Source organism: Desmodus rotundus, chromosome 12, assembly GCF_022682495.2.
Source record: "Desmodus rotundus isolate HL8 chromosome 12, HLdesRot8A.1, whole genome shotgun sequence".
NCBI classification, from domain to species: Eukaryota; Metazoa; Chordata; class Mammalia; order Chiroptera; family Phyllostomidae; genus Desmodus; species Desmodus rotundus.
The window spans coordinates 91,841,382-91,863,232 of NC_071398.1; the positions used below are offsets into that span (position 1 = coordinate 91,841,382).

Here is a 21,851-nt window from a genome sequence, read left to right on the forward strand (position 1 = left end):
GGGCTTGGGTGGGGATAGAATTCAAAGGACAAAGTCACTTTGTTCGGGCATTCCTTCCTTTGACCTGATGGGAATAAGACGAGCATGGATGAAACATAGAAAGGGTGGGTGGTTTTTGTTAGAGAGCGAAGAATATGGGCAGGAAATGGAAGTCATTTGCATGTATCAGCTCCTCTTTTTCTTTATGAAGTAAGAAGTAAGGTCATTTGCTGGAAGCGAAAGAGTGGGTGTGGGGAAGCGGGGTGTGTGGGAGTAGAGGTAGAGGCCTTCACAGAGTGGTGGAAGGTTTCGAAGCACTGGTGGGGAGATTTGGAGAGGGAGCATATAAGGACAGATAAAAGGATTGCCAAATGGCGCTGAGGTTGGAAATAAAAAACACTACCCATCCCTCAGGGCTCAATTAAAATACATTCTTGACGCAATTGCACCCCTGTTGGAAGATAGCTCCCACTTCTCCTCGCTGCCTGCCGTCGGGGCCACCCTTACAGCCCTTATCATGCCTCCACCGTGCCACGGAGCCTGCCAGCCACAGCGATCGGTTTCCCGGCTTTGGGGACTTGACATTTTGGGTAATGAGTTTAAATACCATTTACCTGAGGTTCTTCAGTTTTGGAGAGTGAGTAGTAAAAGTTTGGGAAGAGATGAGTTTATTTTAGAATGTATCTGAATCTGTTCATTTCCTGAGTTTGGTTAGCAAAAGTTCTGATAAAGAGTTTGACTAGTGAGGATAATACAGGTGTGTGCATATGTGTGTGCGTGTGTGCACGAGGGTGTGTGCACGTGTGTGTGCACACGCCTGTTAATTTGCCTGCTATATTGTACTCTCTTGAAGGCAAAACGCTTGTGTGACCAATTTCCATGTTTCCACAGGGCCTCATATGTGGTGAGGGCTGAACATTTATTTGTTAAATGAGTAAGTAAAAGCCAGCTTCCCTCTCCCTGCTTTTCTTTGTTCCTACTACACCTTACTGCTCCATTAACACAATTGAAGGTGAAACTTTAAAGAACTGCTCTTGTAATTGGGACTGCTTCCAACTGCAATTACAAGCACGTGCTTTTCTTTTCCTTTACCCCCCCTCCACCCCATCGGGCAAAACGTGAATTAATTCCAGGGGATGAATTTTGATGCCTGTGTAAAATGTGCTGGCTTCTAGTCAAATGGACATTGCAGGAGTGTATAAAAATGGCTTTGTTCTCCACACGAATGAATTCATTTAAACAGGACACAGTTTCGATTTTTTATTACCTTTTAGGAGGGTAGAGCATTAAGGAATTTAAAGGTATCTTTATTATATAAAAACTGCTGAATAAGGAAGACCTAAGTGGTAAACAACTCTCTGAACTGCCCGAGTAAATCTGAGATAAGGGAGCACATTCTTTATTGTGCTTGCAACCTGTTTCCTATGCAAGAATGGTCCCTGCCTTGCTTTTGGAAGAACAATAACATGTAACCTTGAACATACAATACAGCTCTCTATTGCTTGTTCTTCATTTGTAACTGTATCCCTTAGACAAGGCTGAATCTCTGACTCCAACAGAAAGATTAAGAGATTCTGGTAACGGCTGAAACGTCTTTGTTTCTGGGTGTTCGTGTGTGTGTGAGAACAAGGCTAACATTAACATACAGTTGATGTTGAATAAATAGTCCCTGGAAGAGTAGATAAAGAAGTGGACTCCCTCCCCTGCTAGAGACCCAAGCTTAATAAAGGCATTTTCCCAGGAGGAGGCAAAGAAACTGAGTCCCTAGTCTCTGTGTTTAGTAAGTACCCTAGAAGTGTGTTTGGGGACTCAGGAATTTGGGAAAAGAGAAGAAATACATATTTCTGACCATGCACTCAGGACGGAGGTTAACCCACCTCAAAGCGAGGGCTTCCATGCTTCAGTTCAGAACAGCCACAAAGGTGATTTGTCTAAATAAAAACACAGGAAGGCAAGGCATCAGACTTAATCTCCATTTGCGCTTCTAACTAGTTCCGTGGCCTTTGCCATTTATGCAATTCTCCTGAGTCTCCGTTTCCCATTTGTAAAATGAATACATCTCCTAGGGGCTTTATGAGAATTAGATACTTCATGTAAACATGTGTAAGATTGAGCCTGGCATATTTGTTCACTCAACAAATACTTCTGTGACAGGCAGTAGGGATATAAAGGCAAAAGAGATAAGATTTCATCCCTTGAAGAGCTTATACTCTAGTGGGAAAGCCATACCAATAAATGAATATGAAGATAATTAGAGATGGTGCATTATGGGAGCAAGAGGAAGAAAGTCTAAATCAGATTGAGGAACCTAGGAACACTTCCTGGGAATGGCAATGCTCAGCTGCGTTTTGAAGAAGTAGGAGTGAAATAGACCAAAATGGGAAGGTCATTCCAGACAAAGTGGACCGTATGTGCAAAGTCAGGGTGGTGTGAAACAGCTGACTGTTTAGGGAACAACAGAAAGTTCAGTAAGACTGGAGCAGAGGTACATGTGTGGGGGAGGTAGCTGACGGGGCGAGGCAGGCAGAGGCCAGATGGGGAACAACCTTGGGCGACCTGCTTAAAGAAAGTGAACTTTACCTCCAAAGGTATGGACAGTGGGAGGGTGAGGCAAACCAGGTTTACACTCAGAAAGAATACTTGGGGTGCAAGGTGGGGGAAGGATTGTAGGGGTGCAGGTTGAAGGCATGGGGTTCAATCTGAGAACCCTATAGTAATCCAGATGGGGAAAAAATGCAGGCCCAATGAAAGTAGTGGGAACGGGGAGGAGGAGATGGATACAAGAGCCATTTAGGAGGTAGAGCTTGCAGGGCAGGAATACAGGGAAGGCGGTGAAGGAAGGGAACGTGTCTAAGATGATGCACATCCAACTAGGTGGATGACATTGCCATTCACTGAGAGGGAGATCGCAGGAGAAGCAGCAGGTCTGAGATGGGAGTGGAGTGGGTGAACACAGCGTTTTCCATTTGTTCAGTTTTATTGTCTATGAGTCATCTGGGTAGAAATATCCAAGAGATAATCGGTTATATGGACCTGAATTAAAACTGTGAACTGGAAAGAATGACCAAGACTGCTGGCTGTTCCAGTGGTTATTTATTGCTTCTTATTCCTCTGTACTAAAATTTCTCCCTTTTCTTCCTCCCTCCCTCCTTCCCTTCCTTCCTGTTGTTGTTGCTGATTACATGGCCACTTAGAATAAAAACTACATTTCCCAGTGTCTTTTGCAACTGGGTGAGGTCATATGACAAAGAGCTATCCAATGAAATGCACGTGAAGTTTCATGTTAGAGGTTCTAAAGACCTTACTTTAGATTCAGCCCATGGGTACCCTGTGCCCTCCTTTTGCACCTGTCCCTTCCTCCATTCTCCTGCCTGGAAGATGGTAGCTGCTGCAATCCTGGACAATAAGGTTGAGACCCCTTAAAAGAGAAAACAAGAAGGATCCAGGGCAGGGCCATCGCTTCACCCTCCACCGCAGGGATCATTAATGCTGCATGTGTGCACAATGATTCCTGTGAGGCCATCAGTGGGGCTCAGAACCTGGGTCTCTGCTATCAGGAGCTTCCTAACAGCTCTGGACTATTTACTCAGACATTGATATGAGAAAGGAAAGAAATCCAAACTTCTCTTTTGTTTAAGCTTTTAAACTAGCCATATTTGAGTTTTCTCCTGCTTGCTGCAGCATCTAACTCTAAACCACTCAAAGAATCAGCAACCTGTGGGAGAGAGTTGAAGCCACAGACGCGCATCCAGTCACCCAGGGGCTGTGCACAGGGGGAGAGCAGCAAAGGATGAGGACAGAGCCCAGGAGGCAGGGCGCTTGAGGGGTCCCGCGTCTCTGTCCAATCAGAAAGGTTCCTTTGCTGTATGTTCTTCTTTCCTGCCTCTGGGAGGAGAGTCAGCCTTCTCTACTCCTCCAGGTATTAACCCATCGCCACTGTCACGGACGTGACCACGGAGTCACGGTTGGGTGTGGGGTGAGGAAAGGAGCAGCAGTGATTTTACAGCTTTATTGAGACAGACTTCACCTATCATGTAATTCAGCCATTCGAAGTGCGCAGTTCACTGTTTCTCGTGATTGTCACAGGCTTGGTCAACCATCGCCACAATCTAATTTTATGACATTTTTACCCTGCAAAAAGAAATGGGATCTGGTGCCCCTTAGCAGTGAATTTTAACTGTGCACTTGGTTGTGCTTTCCAAAGCGGAAGTAAACCCACTAGTGATGCCAATGCCTTAGGCACAGAGAGGGAGAGAAGGACAAGCTGAGGACACTGAGGTTCACAGGTGACGTGAGAGTGGCAGGGCCAGGTCTCCTGCCTTCCCCTCCAATGCCCTTGCACTTCTGTGACTCATGCTGTGGGCAGAAAGACTCTTTGAATGGAAGTGATAAGGTACCATGAAAGAAGAATGACCCTTTTTGCTTTAGAAATAATTTCAAACTTGCAAAAATGTTGCAAGAACATTATAGGGAACTCTTATATGCCCTTCACCCAGATTCCCCAGTTGTTAACATTTTACCACATTTGTCTTTCATTCTCTCTGAATATTTATATACTTTATTTTTTATTTTTCCTGAAAATTTGAGAGGAAGTTAAAGACATAATGCCACAGGATAACTTAATACTTTAGTATGGATTTTCTAAAAACAAGGACATTTCCGGCATAACTATAGTACAAACATTGATACAGTGTTACCATCTAATCCACAAACAATATTCAAATTTTGCCATCTGTCCCAGCGATATTCTTTATGGGTCTAGAAACCCATCCAGGATTATGCATTGCATTTGTCTCTTTAGTCTCCTCTAATTTGGAACATTTTCTCAGCCTTTCTTTGACCTGAGTATCTTTGATATTTGCAGGGAGTACAGCCAGTTATTATGTAGAAAATTACCCAATTTGGATATGTCTGATATTTCTTCATGACTAGGTTTGCCATCATGCATTTTTGGCCGGGGGGCTACAGAGTAATGCTTTGTTCTTCGCAGTGCACCACGTCAGGGCACGTGATGTCCCTTTGTCCCGGTAGTGGTGCCATTAAGTTTGGTCACTAACTTAAGCTGGCATTAGCCAATTTCTCTACAGTAAACTTAATGAAGAAGCATTCTGTATTTACTAATAAGGAATCCATCAATATTTTATTGGGAGATACTATGAGATACTGTAAATATTCTGTCTCTCATTAAATTTTCATCCGCTAGTTTCATCTTCCAGTGTCGATTCTTGCCTAAATCGAGTTTTGTTGTGATGGTTGCCAAATGATTTTCTAATTCCATTATTCTCCCTGTATTTATTAGTTGGCATGATACTCTGAGGTAGAGCTTTTTTCTTATTTATTGATATCATTTCATGTGGACTCCTATCTTATTCATAGTGGGTTGTAATCATTAGTCTAGCCATTTATTTTTATTCTTAATTTTCATTTATTTTGATCCTTAATTGCCCTCAATTTGGCCAATGGGGTGTCCTTCTAGTTGGGTCCTTTTGATATGTCCTCATCGTTCCTGAGCATTATCTCACTCCGTGGCCCAACAAGATGTTCTGGGTTCATTCACTCTCCCAGCCTCATACAATAGTTTCTGTGGATGCTGTAACTAACTGTCACTGGCTTTGTGGCTTAATACAACAAAAATGTATTCTTTGACAAGTTTGGAAGCCAGAAGTCTGAAATTAGTGTCATTGGGCTGAAATCTAGATGCCAGCAAGACCACACTCCCCCTGGAGGCCCTAGAGAGAATCTACTCCTTGTTTGTTCCAATTTCTGACTGCCGTCAGCATTCCTTGGCTGATGGCCTCATCACTTCAGTCTCTGCCTCTGTGGTCACCTTGTCTCTCCCTGAAATCTCTTTCTGCCTCTGTTACAAGGATGCTTGTGATAGCATTTAGGGCCCACCCAGATAACCCAGGATAATCTTCTCATCTTGAGGAGAAATTTAGGCATATCTTTAAAGATCCTTTTTCCAAAAAAAGGTAACATTTGCAGGTTCCAGAGATTAGGATGTGCATATCAATTGCTGAACCCTTTTTTTAGCCTACGTACTCTGGAATCAGTCATTTCTTGAAAGACTACAGGCCTCTTTTAATGAATGCTACTTAGTAACCAGGATGTGGATGCTAGGTATGCTCGTTACTACTTGAGTGGCTTTATTCCCAGGAACTCTGTGCACCTACAGCTAAGAAATTACACAGACAGACAGAAAAACAGATAGAAAGATGGATAGATCGATAGGTAGATAGATAGATGATAGATTTATATATGTATGCCTATGTAAGTACATGTGTATCCATTTACATACACATAAATACACATAAATCTAATTAACCTATGTACATAACACCTAGGAGGTCACGCAGGTACCTTCGATTCTAACCCAGCACCACAGAGTTTATCGTAGCCTTCTTCCCTTCTGTGTCTGTAATTCAAACATAGACCTGTCGAACAGTGAGAGGCCTGGTTCCCATTATTCTCAATATGCTACTTATTTGCTCAGTTCCCTTGTAAGCCATCTCCTGACTATGCCAGCTAACCCCATATATCCCTGCCAACCACACCGGCTATAGGGGATGAATCCCATCTGCTTAGGGAAGGGGAAAGGTGGGTAGTATCGTCTAGTGAAGAGGCACGATATGATTTCATCGGAGAAGTAGAATTATCTGTGTTAAGGATAAATCTTTCATTAGTCCAGAGCACCTTCAATTGTGATCTCGCATTTGTTATGCTCAGAGAGAGGTCCTCAAGTCCCAGAAACGAGAGAATGAATTTTATTATCCAACATCCTCAAGAGCCTCCCTCCTAAGGATTTCTGGATGAGTGAAGGGTTCAGAAGCAACCTCACACAGCGTACATATTCACATTTAGGGCTGCATTTTCTCAAATGCACACTGCATCTTAAATCGCTTATCGACATACATTTTTTTTCAGTCTAATGAACACCTTCCTATTTAAAAACCCTAGAAGACCTTGGGGGAAGCAATTTGAAAACCCACTCAGGAGACACTAACCACTGATTCTGCCCCTCACTAACTCACCTCCTGATGTTGTTAACGGGAGGAAGGGTGGAGTTCTACAGTGCCATTTAAACTCTGGACAAACACTGGATTTATAGTTCTATTGTGTAACATCATTGTCTAACACCTAAAATGGTTTTCCTATCGGGAAGCAGAGACTGGGGGGTGGTGGGAGGCAAGCAGAGGGAAATACAAAGATTAGAATGCATTTGGGTGATTCTTCCAGGCAAAGTTCTTCACACGAAAATTTGCTCTTTGCTCTCTGGATTTAAAAAAAGAAAAAGCGAGTGGGGGAGGGGAGAAGCTCTCTTAGCTGTCGCAATTCCTGGACTGCTTACACATCAATAATGTTCCAAAAATGCAACAGATTTTGTTTCTGCTGCTATCGCGTATGCCAGGCATCTGGGGCGAGATGAGGGAAATAGAAACCTGAAAGCTCCTGAAACTGTGGCCCGATGACAGTAGCTTTTGATAGCAGGGACTGAGTGTGAGATCCCTTTTCAGTTACGGAGGTTCAAAAATTAAAGGGAGTACATTAGAAAAGGGGAAAAAGATTGGTTACTACACACCCCAGTTTTCAAAAGGAAGAACACACGTCGGGATCTGGAGGAAATGACGGCATGTTTGCAACAATAATTCAGCCCTCTTTTTTTACAGGGCCCTGCCATGCGGTGTGACTTTATTGAAACATTCAAAGGAGTTGTTTCCACTTCAAAGTGGCCACCCGGGGAGCCCATGCACAACTCGGAGATGCGTGTGGTCTTTCAGAGGATTCTGGAAGCATGTTTTGGCGTTAACTTCAGAGTAATTTAATAAGCCACATAAAATTTTAGGCTAGTGACTGTAGCAATGACTATTTTTTTCCCCCACCAAAACTAGAGTTTCCTGCCATGTATTATTCACTTTTATTCCACTATTTTAACTTTAAAAACTTAGAATTTCCCTCCCAGGTCACACTCAAAGTTCTTTTAATGAAATTCAAAAGCCCTTGTCATTTGTGGTGATAATGATATTAATACTTATTGGGCTACCTAGAATGGGCAAACACTTTACAGACATTTCCTTCTTGTTCTTTTCCTCATTTTACCAATGAGCAAGCTGAGGCTCAGAGAGAGGTTAAGCAACTAGGTACCACAGTTAAAAAGTGGCAGAACTTGATTTGCGGCCCAGTCACCTGCCTCCAAAGTACATATTTTTGCCCTGTGCTATGCCTAAATGAGCATGCCACAATTTTTTTAACCACACCTGAGGATATGTTGATTGGTTTTTAGAGAGAGAGGAAGGGGGTGGGGGAGACAGAAAGAGAAACATCATTTGATTACCTCCTGTACGTGCTCCAAACTGGGGATCGAACCCACAACCTAACTAATGCCCTGACTGGGAATTGAACCTGCAACCTTTTGGTGTATGGAATGCCACTCTAACCAACTAAACCACCAGGCCACAGCAATGCTACAATTTTTTTTCTTTTTTTTTTTTTTTTAAGCAATGACATGAGCTCTAGAAACAGGTATTGACCCACAACGTGGCCATTTCAGAAGCACAATACTCATTTGCTTGTATACATTCTTACTTGTTATGTGTTTAAAGCCTGTCACATTGTGTTATTGGTCACATCTCATCTTCTATGTTGCAGAGAAAAGGTTTACAACTAAAAATGCTAATGGGATGTTACCCACAAATGAAGATGGTAAATGTTAACATCACCACTTAGAACAATGATCCTCAGGAACTGGAGGCAGAGGGAGGGAGTTCAGACTCCCACGGTGCTCCCACCAGCATCCAGCAGCTCGAGGGGGCCGGGGTAGGGGCCTGGTTGGGAAACAAAGCAGTGATTTGTTCTAGCACATTTGTCCCCGCCCCCCTGAAATTTATGATTAATTTCAGAAAATGAAAGGAGAGCATGCAGTGTTTTCAAGTTTATCACAGGAGTTTTAAAACACAAGGCTTTTAAGTCAGTTTGGAAACTAGTCTGAGAAGGAAGGCATAATGTCTCAGTGTTCCAGAAATCTTTGCCTCCACACAAGAAAACGCTGACTGGTGAAAGCTGGAGGTAAGGAGGTCAAAGAAAACATATCTTCAGTGCCCATTGTTTAATAATTCAATGCAAGCCCTCCTTCTTGTGCCTCTAAAAATCATTACTGTTCTGAGAGGGGAGCCGAGCAGCAGCCTCTGGGCACAGATGAAGCCTGCGCTGAACGTGTGAAGTTCCAGAAGCTGCAGACATTCAAACCCGCTCCCTCCTCTTGACTGAAACCCTGGGGGTGAGAGACAAATGCTCTTGAGCATCTGTTCCATAGACAGTTGTGAATGGCAGGGGTTCTTTGCGAACAGATTTGTAGCCTCCGTGTAAACAGTTGGGTTTAAGGAATAGCTCTGTTTGCACTAGCTTATTGTTCCATTAGAGAATTTGAGTGTGCGGCCTTGTGCCTCTGAAAAAGCCAAGGTGGTCGATTGTTTGCTGGGTGAAACGCTACATTTCAAAAGCACTGTGTGTTCAGGGCGCTTCATTTCCACCCTCATTCTGCTCCAGGGTTTCCATCCCAGTTTTCCTCTTTATTCATCCTATTTTCAATTTATTTGTGACTACATAATAAGATTCATAGACTCCAGGGACTGTATCTGTTTTATTCACCTGTGTATACTCAGCATTTAGCACATGGTAGGAATTCAGTGAATAAGTAATCCAAAAGTCTTGCTGTATCTGCTTGGGACTCTGAGCTGGTCATCACCCAAAGCTCCTCTGAGTTCACAGGGTCAAATTCCAGAGTGAGCGGGAGAGCCCATTTTCAGTGATGACAGGCACTGTGCTGCTGCCAGGCCCTCCTTGCTGCCCTTTGGAAAACACCCTGCCAATCCTGCCGGCTTGATGGAAGGAAACTGGGGCTTTGAGGGGCCCACCAATTCCTGTTCTAGAAATACAAAATCTGGATTTTCTCTATGGCTCAATCTGCAACTTGGCCCCCTTAAGGCAGAAGGAAGGGTGGGGTGGCACCCTGGACAGCAGCCAGGGGTCTGCAAGGAGAGTTCTCCAGAGGGGCTCCCTGGTCCAAGCCAAAGAGGCCAGCCCTCGGGTGGGCCTGAGAAGAGGAGACCAGCTGCAAAGTGGGAAGTGCTGTGCTGTGAGCAGAGAGCATGAGACTGGATGCCAAAGCTAAAGAGAAACAGGAGCAGGCGGGAGGCCTGGACAGAGCCAGGAGTCAGCCCAAGACACGTCCCGCATGGACAAAGAACCCTTCCAGGGAGTCTCATCTATGCCCCCATTCTGACACAGAACATGCGTTCTAGTCATGTTTTCTGGGCCACAAAAGAGCTGGTACTACAGGGAGGGCATTCAGAAAAGAAATCAAATAAGCAGAGCAGAGGCCACTGGGATCAGAGTGAGGGCATAGGACAATGGTTCTCACCAGGACATTAAAATCACCTGGGGAGCTTTTGCAGTCTAAGGATGCTGGACCCTGGCCCTAGAGATTCTCATTTAATTGGTTGGAAGTGGGGCCCAAGCGTCAGTGGGTCTTAAAAGCTCCCAAGGTGATTCTAATGTACACTAGTCTAGATGGAGCAGAAGGAAACAGGAAGCAGGAAGAATATGCTCACCCACTTAACTTCTTGTCCAACGGCCGGGCACTCTCACCCCCAGCACCGTGACCTGGTTCCAGCCTATCCCTAGTCCAGAGATTGAAGGAAGCTGATTTCAGTAGCTCAAGTGACTGGGTTAATTAGGATGGTCCCCTCCACTTCCTCTCTTTGGCAACAAGACGATGTCCTAAGTCAGCTGAAGACTAAAAAGCCTTACATCATAATCAGTGTGATGGAATTAGCATCTAATAAGGTGGTTTGACTTTAGACTCATGTTGGCAATAGCAAATAAAAATATAGACCACTCAATTTAGTTTTAATTTCAAATAAACAAAGAATAATTTTAGTGTAAGTATGCACTATGCAATATTTGGGACATATTTATACTGAAAATTATTTGTTTATCTAAAATTCAAATTTAGCCCGGTATCTGGTATTTTATCAGGCAATCCTACTTTAAATTCAAATGTTATATTTGAATCTAAGAGCACGACTAGCTTTTTATAATACAATTGAAAGGACTGGGTTACCATGCACACATTGGGTCGTCAAAGGTCTTAATTTGCCAAAGATGTCCAACGTAAGTAATAGGCCCCCTTCTGCCCTCGAACGTGTCTAATTTAAATGACAAATTACGTGGTCATCTGTGCATGGTGGCCCAGGCTTAGATGCCAGGCTCTACACAACAATAAGACAAGGATTCTACTTGGTTAGTCCTACAAAGGAGATAAGCTCTGCTTTTCTTCCTGGAAGGCTGGGGTCACAGGACATGAACCCATCTGGGCTGCTCCTGTTAAGCCCCTTGTACCTTGTGGTCTCACTGCTGCCCTTCTCTGACTGGGGGAGGCGGGCACTTGTCTCACTTGCTGAGCAGACCCAGAGACTGAGGGAGGTAGCAGTAAGGCTGCTTTTGTAGTTAACCTTTAACTTGTGTCTTTATCTGCCTGGCCAGGACCACTGATGTAGAAGAAAAAGAACACATTTTCAAGTTCATCTTTAGAATTAGGAAATTAATCTTTAACCAGAGGAAAACCCTCAGTACTAAACTGACTGCTGTTTGTCCCATTCTGCTCCCCATCTGTGTCCCTCTAACCATAGTGGACTAACCATCCATCATACCTTTGACCCCTCAGAAGAATCAACCCAGGCCATGGCCCCGATATAGATATTGTCAGCCTGCCTCCCTCTGCTCACCCCATCCATCATGGGATGGCCTGAGTTCCCAGAATGCCTCAGCTTCAGACTCAGTGTCCAATATTAACCTCATGTTTGCCTCTTACCTGGATCACCAGACTTTCTTCTCTGGTTTATCAGATTTGCTCCTCCCTCCACCTGTCCCTTTGCTTGGCTTAGGCCCTAGGAGGTGTCCAAACTTTTGGTGTCTCTGGGCCACACTGGAAGAAGAAGGGTCATCTTGGGCCACACATTAAATACTTTGAGACATGTAATCACAAAAAATCTCATAATGTTTTAAGTAAATTTATGATTTTGCATTGGGCCACATTCATAGCCATCCTGGGCTGCATGTAGCCTGAGGGGTGTGGTTGGACACCCCTGGTAGGGCTTTCTAGATCCCTGAGTTACAACATTCTTAAAGCTATAAGGTGCACAAGAGATACACCCTCTTTTATCTTTGGTCTCATAGGACCCCTCAGGACATCATCCCTAAGATGCTGGATTACCTATTGCCTACCTGTCACCTAATTGAAAGCAACACTCTGTCCAGGTGACAGCGTTCACAGCACAGCCACATTACTCAATGTCCCAGACCTCACCAGCCTGGGAGGACCCTACACAGTCGTATTTCTGCTCAGTCATAATTGCAGCCAGTTCATTCTTGTGTCTACTTTCTCTACCTCTCTCCAAATATTGCCAAGAATGGCTGGGTTCCTCATCTCATCCACACATCAACCTCTTTATAGCTGCCTCCTGAAAAGAAATAAGAACCCCAAGGGGTCCTTGCAGACCACTCTCCACGTCTGCTGATCTCTAGCCTGCCCTGGAAGCCTCGAGGCCATGACTGACGTGGATGGCTGGTCTTCCTGCAGGCACCTAGACAGGCTAAGAAGGTCAAAGAGAAAAAACAACTTTAATTTGCAAAATCACTTTAATTATATGACTATACCAAGTTACCGATCTTGGATTTGCTGAACCAAGTTGTTTGGGTGTCATCCTCCCAAAGAGCCACTGGGGCACCCACAGCTTCTCGCATCTCAGAATGGACAATGACAGGTCCTCCAGACACGCTCCAGCCAGGCTGAGTACCCAGCTACTTCACACGGCTGTCCCGTGCAAAACACCTGCTCAGAGCTGCCAGGCAGCCCGATGCTGAGAGCTATCTACATATGTGGATCTCCATGGACCCCCAGTTCTCTAAGTCCTTGCTGTGTACTCCACCCACCCCCTGCAACACCACCTGTTAGTTACTGTGGCCGGATTGTCCCAACAGCGAATAGCGGGTTCTTGTGCCCGTCTCAAGGGATTCACAGAGATTCCCTTGGCCCCGCTTCTTGCCATACATGTAGGTTGGCTGTCACTATGCATCTGGTCACCACTGTAGTTTAGATTTGGCCTTTCCAATAACCCTCAGCTGAATGCCTTCTGAGCTTCCATTCCAACGGCATGGTGGGGTGGGGGAGGCAGATGGAAAGAGGAGAGTGTTTATGCAAGAGCAACCACGGAGAGGTGCCAGGAGAGAGCAGAGCAAATATACCAGACAACCCTGCTTGCCGACAACTTTTTTGTTTCCTTTCCTCTCATTGCTAATTCATCGGACCTGGGACATGGTGACTCAAATCCCATGTGGAACTGAAAATAGAAAGGCCAGTACAGACTTTTCCCACCCTAAGATGACTGATAGTATGGAACCTTAAAAAACTTAAGCGTGTTATTGATATTCCTAAAGAACTAAAAAGCGGGATTAAGCAGCTATTCAAAACATAATTTAATTTCCCCAAAACTTGAATTTATACACTTATTTTTTTTCCTTGATTCATTCCTTTTATTTACCCCTTTTCAAAATAATGCATTGATTTTATTTTCCAACTACAGTTTACATTCATTATTATTTTGTATTAGTTTCAAGAATATAATGTATACACTTTTTAAAAAAGAGTTTTACTGCCATGTAAGGCTAGATACTAACCTAACTTGTTGGAGGGCAAAGTTACAAGATTTTAGAAAATAAGTAAATGCCACTGGACACTAGGGACCTGAGTGTTCCCTATGTTCACTTAGCCAGCAAAGGCATAGGTTATACGAAGTCACTTCTGATGTATATTGATCGACCATGGAGAACTACAAAATAACAGCTGCTGTAGTCATTAGGCTGGAGAAGAAACACTTCTTTATTTCTTTGGAATCTGAGGTGTAGCCCCAAACCTGAATGCCAAGTATCTCTAAATGTAACTTCTAGGGGGGGTTTTGTTGAGATACCCTAGAAGGCCATAGTTATTATTTGTCTCATTTACCTAAGTATTACTAAAAGTAATTTATTGTATAAAGGAGTGAAGTGTTTAAAGTGATCTCTTCTGTGCATCGAATGTAATTGGGCATCAGATGAGTTGATGATGTGGAAGCTCAATGATGGGTATGGGTTTATTACACTCTCTCCTTTCTCCATCTCTTTCCATCTCTGTCTCTATCTCTACATTTATATAAAACGTTCCATAATAAAAAGATTTAAAAAACTGTAGAGACCAAATGTGAGATATCAAGGGCCTGAATCTGGAGGGATTAGAGGGTCGGGATTATAGCAGCCAGCAGTGGAATCAAACAGTAAACAGAGATTGGACTGGAATAAGTTCCTGACACCTTTTCATATTCCTACTTAGTGTAGTGAGTGGGACGGTACTACATCCAAAGGTTTGGAGATGGAGCAGACTCAGGGAAATAATTGTCAGTACAACTTTGAGAAAATGACAAAAGTAGCTCTCAGGTGTTTATTACTACTGCACACACCTCTGGGGATTCTGGAGACTCCGGGATGAAAGAATCTACAATAGACAACTTTCCTCTGTAGACTATACCCAAGAAGCTAATGAAGGTAAAAGGAATAGCAGTAACTGAGTCCCACCAATAACATCAGGAACTAAAGAGTTCTGGAGCCTGCTTCAATTAACATGATCCTTTCTGCTGTAAAATTCTTGGATCCCTGAAATGAAGAACAATGGACCCAGAGTGAAGGCCAGTCCGGGCAGGGGTGATGATTTCTTCTTCCTCTCTTCCTCTCCAAGCAGTCATGTCACATGTAGTAATTTCCAAGAACTTGCATTTGCAGGGCTGTTGGCTAAATTCAGCGTTTCCCACTGAGATCTACAGAACTGCAGTTGTTTTGTTTTGTTGAGAAAACTATAAACTATTGGTAAATAGATTTCAATGTAAGGCTTCCTTAGAAGCAACTGTTTAATGTTATCTTTTTTGGCTTCTTGGTAATCTTTCCTCCACATTGCCCTCAGTGGAAAGCTGTTGGGTAGCACTTTTACCAAAAGTTAGGGTGATGCAGGAGAGAAGTCAAATTACACCATAGCCTGGCCAACTCCTTAGAACTGAACAGTAGCTATTTTGGTTCTCATGGTCGTTCGTTAGCTCTTTGGTTAAGGATCTCACTTTGGCCGCCTTTCCTCTGTGGGGCACTGGCTGTCCACCCTGCTTAGACCTTTCCTTGTATCTCTTTAGCTCTTCCATCTCTTTCCCATATTTACCACCAGTTAACACTCTTGTATGGAATCATAGAACTTTAGAGGCTAAAAGGGCGCTACAGCTAATTTGATCCAACCCTCTGATTTAACACATGAGGAAACAGAACTCCTATAAGGTAAGGTAATGGACCTGCGACATATCCACCAGACCAAGGCTGAGCTGGGCCTGAAAATGAGGTTTGCCTCCCCAGTGAGGACTCTTGCTCCGAACTCTGCTGTTGCCATGGCTCTGAAGCTAGCAAGTCAGACTGATTCGAGGTGCTTACAGATGGATGAATGCACAGCATCAAACAATAGCTCTCTCTGGCTGAAAAGAAAACCTGGCTGGTAATTGAGACCTCTGAACCACAAGTGTAGATGAAGGAAAAGGCTCTGCAGGCTGCTGCCCTGCCTGGGGGGGTGGGGGGTGGGGGCAGGTGGGTGCCAGAGATGTGGAGAGTGGGTGGATGGAGACTTGGGTGAGGCCCTGGCTCCACTGTGTCCCAGGTGAATCATGTGGGACACCCTTCGGCTGCATGACACTGTTGTAGGCGCCCTGTGGATTTTACATCACCCAAGGCTATAAATGGCTTTGCATTAAAAAAAAAAATTACAGGTCTCCCACAGCCCACAAAAATATGCTCCACCCGAAAAGAAGCCCATAATTTGGCTGCATCCAGCTGGGTTAAACAAAATCGGAGCCAAGGTTGCCCTGCATTGTCCTGGAAGGTGGCCTAACATTAGCAGGATGAAAGAAATGTGAAATTACTCACAATGGGCTAGATTTTCTCCATAGGGAAAGCGCTCGGAGTTACGCAGCGAGACCTTGGCATCAGCCAGGTAAGGTCTTACCAGCTGCATGAAAATCACTCCCAAGCTATTATTTATAATTGTATAGCATCTCACATTTGCAAATTGCCTAGCAATGAATTGAAGCAATTTCTTGTAACAATTCTGAGTGGGAGGTTGAGAATTTTAACCCTTCTTTTACCAAAGCACAAAGATACTGAGACAAATACGCATCAACCATAAAAAAAAAATACCTGGACAGTCTATTTATTTTGGCCACGGCCTGTGGTCTGTGAGTTGGCCTCTGTTAGGATGACCAAATGTTCCCGTTTTTCCAGGATGGAGGGGGTTTCCTGGGACGTGGGACTTTTAGAGCTAAAACTGGGACAGTCCCAGGCAAACCAAGACAGTCAGTCACCCTCTATCCACCCTGAGTGATGTGGCCTGTGCCTGGTGCTGCTTCCCGGCCATTTCTGTCTGCATTTCCTAAGTGAATATGGCTCTATTTGTTTTTACCCTAATCTGTTTCATCTTTCTGTGTCTCAGAAGGCAGAACCTGAAATTGAAGTTTTGTTACCTTCTCCTGGTAGAATCCTTTAACAAAGGAGATTCACCCCTGTTTTTACTACCTGATTGTTCACTAGTGTTCATTTAGGGAGTTCACTGGCCCGCCATTGCCCTTGGACATGCTTTTGGTATTATATGTCCTAAAAATGGCTTCAAGCAAAATGCACATAAGAGAATTTGATTTTATTTTTATATTAAGTAATCGGATTTGAACACCATTCTCTATCTCCCTAGACACAAAGGTCACACTTTCTAGCTGGGATATTTTCTTTGACAGGAGAACATTTAAAGTTATAAAATTCAGATGGCCACCAGGATAGATGTAAAGAAATCATTTACCTCTGGCTAAGAAATCCTCGAGTCAAACTCAGCTCCTGTGAGAGTCACAGACTATTTTATCACCATTCAAGAGGCAAGCAAAGGGCCATGCATGCCACATTGTTAAGAGTAGGACATCATAAACTGGATTAAGTTTTTGTCAGCATCACGGCGTTAAAAATCCAGAAAGGTCTAAGCGAGACGATATAACCGCTGGCAGGACCTACTGATGTGAAGCCTCAGGAGGCAGGTCGGTGGGAGAGGGGGCCCCAAACGCTTTGTGAGTTCCAGGGATGACTACAGATTAGCCTTTATCGGCAGAGCTCTGTGATTAATCCATTCCATTGCCTTCAATGGGAGATAGGATGACCACTTTATAAACGGTCAGGGAAGTATAAAGGTACAAAAAAAGGAATCACAGATACAGAACTGGATTGAGGGACAGGTCGTACAGACAGCTGACTGAGGCATCAATTTCTAATGCATACTTTCAATAATAAAGTGGAAACAGGACACCAGGTAAGTTCGGCACCAGATTTCACATACAACTGGTATAATGTCAAAGTGGCCTTATCCCAGTGAAATAGACCACGTCCTCCAGGGAAAATAAAACACCCCTTTCCCGCCATGTCACCCCCCCACCAGCACTAAGTCATTTTGAAAGGCACTAAATTCTCACCCCCCCTGGGCCCCCTGCCTTTCTTCGTCTGTCATATAGAAAAGCCCACAGTATTGTTCATGCCAAGCACCCACATGCTGGGCTAAGGAAGCCCCTGTTTCAGCCTCTGGGTACCAGGTTGTCTCTGGGGAACTACTCTCCTGAGCGTTCAGGTGTAATGGTAGGAATTGACACCGTGGGCCTCGAGAAAGGTCCTTCAATGTTATAACAGCCCACCCTCTGTCCAGAGGAGACTTCAGATCGCCTTGAAGCGTGTTTGTTCTGTCTTGCCTGGCCCCTGTAATTGTGTGCGGGCATCTGTTGACCTGGGGCAAGGACAACGTAGATCTCTTTGTGATCTCCAAGAGCCCATCGAGATACTACTTTATCTTTTTTTTAAGAGTTTTATTTATCTATTTATTTTTAGAGAGAGCAGAAGGGAGGGAGAATGACAGGGAGAAGAACATCGATGTGAGAGAGAAACATGGAACCAAACCCACAACCTAGGCATGTGTCCTGACCAGGAATCATACTGACGACCTTTCATTTTGTGGGACAATGTTCAGCCCACTGAGCCACACCGGTCAGGGCGACACTACTTTTTCTTAAGGGTATTTAGGTCCTGGCTCAGAGCCCAGGCCATCAGCCCCAAATCCTCCTTTTGTCCTGGTGAGTTTCCCTTTTAGGGCATTCTGTCCTCTGGTGTGTTGGTTCATCAAGCCACCTCAGCAGGTCCAAATGTATTGCCTGAGGCCTGGCTTTGACGACCACAGGAGCCTCCTTTGCCCTGGAACCTTGACTATGCTCTGGTCAGCATATGGCCTACCGAGGAAGGCCCTCTGGATGTAGCTGCCCTGGCCAGGCACCAAGGGTGTGAACTTACCACTGAGCCAGGGGTCCATTGCACCAAACCAGCAAGGCCCTCAGTGCAGAGCAGACAAGTTCCGTTGAATGGTGCAGTGCCATCCTTGGACAATCCCTACTGGCCTGCGCAGGCCATGTGTCTGCCTCTAAATTAATGGCAGTGGTTGGAATGGTGATATCCTTGGATTGGTCAACTTGGATCACCTAGTCCCCAACACAACTAGGACAGGGATGGAGCACTGTGCTTGTGCAATTGACAGACTCAGCAGGACCTGAGGGGGTGGGGCGGGACAAGACCCCAAAGAAATGAAGGGGCGTGTTGTCCAAACAAAAGGGGGACCATGTCTGGGTGAACTAGCCTGTCAGTGCTCTCTCAGCACACTCTAGGTGTTTTTATAAGACCCCCCCACTTCATGTAGAAGCAAAAGATTGACGACAAGATGATGTATTTCCCTTTGCACCATGTAAAAGATTAACGTGGTTTAATGCAACCTACTTGGAACATTAGTCTATTGACCTCCTAGCGGGAACACAGTCTAGCTTTTCTTTAAAAATATAGTCCAGTCGGAAAATAATATAGTGGAAACCAAATTCCTTTATACTTCTCAACATCAGGTGATTCATGGAAAGGACATTCGAAGAAAATAAGCAAAGAAAATGGCACAATTTCCACTACACATAGAAGTATCTTTTACCAGGAGGCCACCTACAATCACTATTTTATTAATTTTTTATAAAACCCCAGAGTGGGAAAAGGTAAATATAGAAGTGTGGTATTCATTCTCTCTCCCCCCACCTCCCCACTTCAAACACTCAAGAAAAGCGACAAGCCACAGTGGCACACGAGGAGTGTCCTTGGTTACGATGTGTATTCCGCCATCCCAGCGGTTCAGACGACTGTCAGTTGGAAGAGGAAGAGTGTGAGGTAGAATGGCTCCTTGAAGTCAGTCCAACTTCAAAAACAAGGTTTTAGCATGAGACCTGCAGGTCAGCCAGGCTGTCAGAGAGCTCCCTGTGTCCCCACCTCGTCTGGTCCCACAGCAATAACAACAACAACAACAGCAAGCATGCTGAACATGAGAACATCCCGTGGATTAGCGTGCTGGCGAGAGAGAAGGACCGTGAAATCATTTATAGCAAGGCCCAAACAGAACACCTCATGGCCCAGCAGGAGGGATGGGAGTCCTTCGGAGCATCTCAGGAATCACTGGAATAGAATGAAATGGAACACCGAGCCCCAGCTCCAAAGAAGAGCTCAACATTGCATCGTCACAATGGGTGAGAAATGTGATTTCTTGATTTGAATAAATAAAGCATACCAACAAAGAAGTTAGCCTTTGGAATTAGAAGTTGTAAGAGTAAACACATTGAATTGGAAGTAAAAAAAATTTTTTTTTCTGAGCAGGGCTTGGGAGAGAAGAGGCACACTGATGCCTGAGTCACTCACAAAATATATGTCCTCTCAGCCAGCCCCCTATAGCCTTCATCAGTGTTTTCCATTTGTCCAGTGGTTTTAGGTAAACAGCATGCTGCAATGTTGTAAAGCAGGTAATTTAAGTCTGTCTTTACCCTCCCGGTGTCCAGGGCACCACCAGCCTGGGAGGGAAGAGTGTGACCTTGGTCCTTTCACATGAGGGTGAGTGGGCTGCAGTCATAACCTAAGAATGTCAACACTGTCACCTTAACTCTAAATAGTAAATGAAAGACCTTGACCCTATAAAATAGAATTCTAGGTAAAGAGGAGTGGACACAGCCCTTTCCAAGCCTCCCAGAATCACATCCTACCTGTTCCTAAAAGTGTTGTTAAGAGAATCTTGTCATTTTTAGGGCATGTAGACTCCGGGGAAAGAACTAATTCCTATTTTTTACTGCCAACAAGTTTCCTCTGTTTTCGGATGAAAGGACAGCCGAGGACTAGGCTATAGAAAGAGGGTGGCTCATTTGAAGGAGAGGCTGGGGGCAAAATGGCCCGGATGCTACCCCAGAAGCAGAGGTGGTCTCCCGGTAGTCACTCTCTGAGTTGGGTTTTTCTGCTCTTCCTCAATCCCTGCCATGGCGCTGGTCTCAGTTTCCTGTGCTTCTCTCCTTCGGGCTGCAAGAATCCAGAATTGACTCTCACCCAAACCTCTTAACACCCCGACGCCAGTGCTGCCCCCTCCAGTCCAGGCTCCAACCACCGTCTGTGTCCACCACTGTCATCTGATTACTTAGCTGGTCGTAGCCTCACAACCTGTCTCCAGCGTTGAAAACTTCAATCTAAAGATTATTAATCAGCAACTTTTTTGCATAAGGTCCCATTCAGTCAAGTAGACAAAATAACATAAGAAACCACTATATTCCCGTCACCCATATTCAATAATTATCAAAGGTTTGCCATATTTACTTGATGTATCCCCCCATTTTTAAAAAAGTTTTTTATTTGCTGAAGTCCCTTAAAGCACATCCCAGACATCATTTTCTTTCACCTCTGAGTCTCTCCAAACAGTGACTTTTGAAAACATAACCACAACGCCATCATCACACCCACCCAAATTAACAACAGTACTTAGTTAGGTCTCACAAATACCCAGTCTGTAATTAACTTTCCCTTATCGTCTCTACAGTTTCTTTTTACAGCTGGTTTGTTTGAATCGGGACCCAAACAATATCCCCACATTGCGTGTGGTTATCATTTACACATTTAAAATTAATTTTCCTGTCCCTGAGTGGTTTCGCTTTGATCTCATTTTTAAAAAGTAACCCAAATAGCACGCCTTGGTGTACATGATTATAATGCTTAGGGCTGCTGTTTCAGTTTCTGTTACTGTTGTTTGTTTTTTTCATTGAGATGACACCTGGTGGGGTGTGTGTGTGTGTGTGTGTGTGTGTGTGTGGTGGGGTGGAGGGGGGTGTTAAGATATTGGCATCTGAGGAAGCAAATGGCACTGGATTGTCTGCAGATGAGAGACAAAAATAATAATTATAGCTAGCAAGTATTCAATGCCTAGTATGTGCCAGCCATTGTTCTAAATGCTTCACATGTAATTATCTCATCTTTTTAAAGGTAGCTGCGTTGGGAGATTTTAGGATGGTGCTGGAACAGGAAGAAAGTGCTGCCTTTTTTGGTTGGGTGAAGATTACCTAAATGGGTCACAGAGCCTGTGCGTGTGTCAGGTGAACGAGCATGGGTGGATGCAAAATACTCTGAAGACTGGCTAAATTATCTTCTCCACTCCCAAATATAAAATAATATAAAGGGAGTGTTTTCACTGCCAAAAACTATTCTTGGGAGATGGGAGGGAGGAGTAGATTCCTGGTGGCCCTTTCATCCTTTGTTCTGGACAGGTGTCCTTCTTTCTCTCCCCCAGTTCCATCTTGTGTCTGAAGTCATATGTGCTACCATCTCCATCAGTGATTGGTCACTGGTGG

At 44.3% G+C, this 21,851-nt stretch overlaps 1 long non-coding RNA gene across 1 annotated transcript; it reads left to right on the forward strand.

The window, feature by feature from the left end:
- The first annotated feature begins 487 nt into the window (after positions 1-487).
- Positions 488-8,378, forward strand: LOC123478298 (uncharacterized). Its single transcript, XR_006653465.3, has 3 exons — positions 488-569; positions 871-913; positions 7,647-8,378. It is a non-coding gene; the product is annotated as an uncharacterized lncRNA (long non-coding RNA).
- Positions 8,379-21,851: the final 13,473 nt, after the last annotated feature.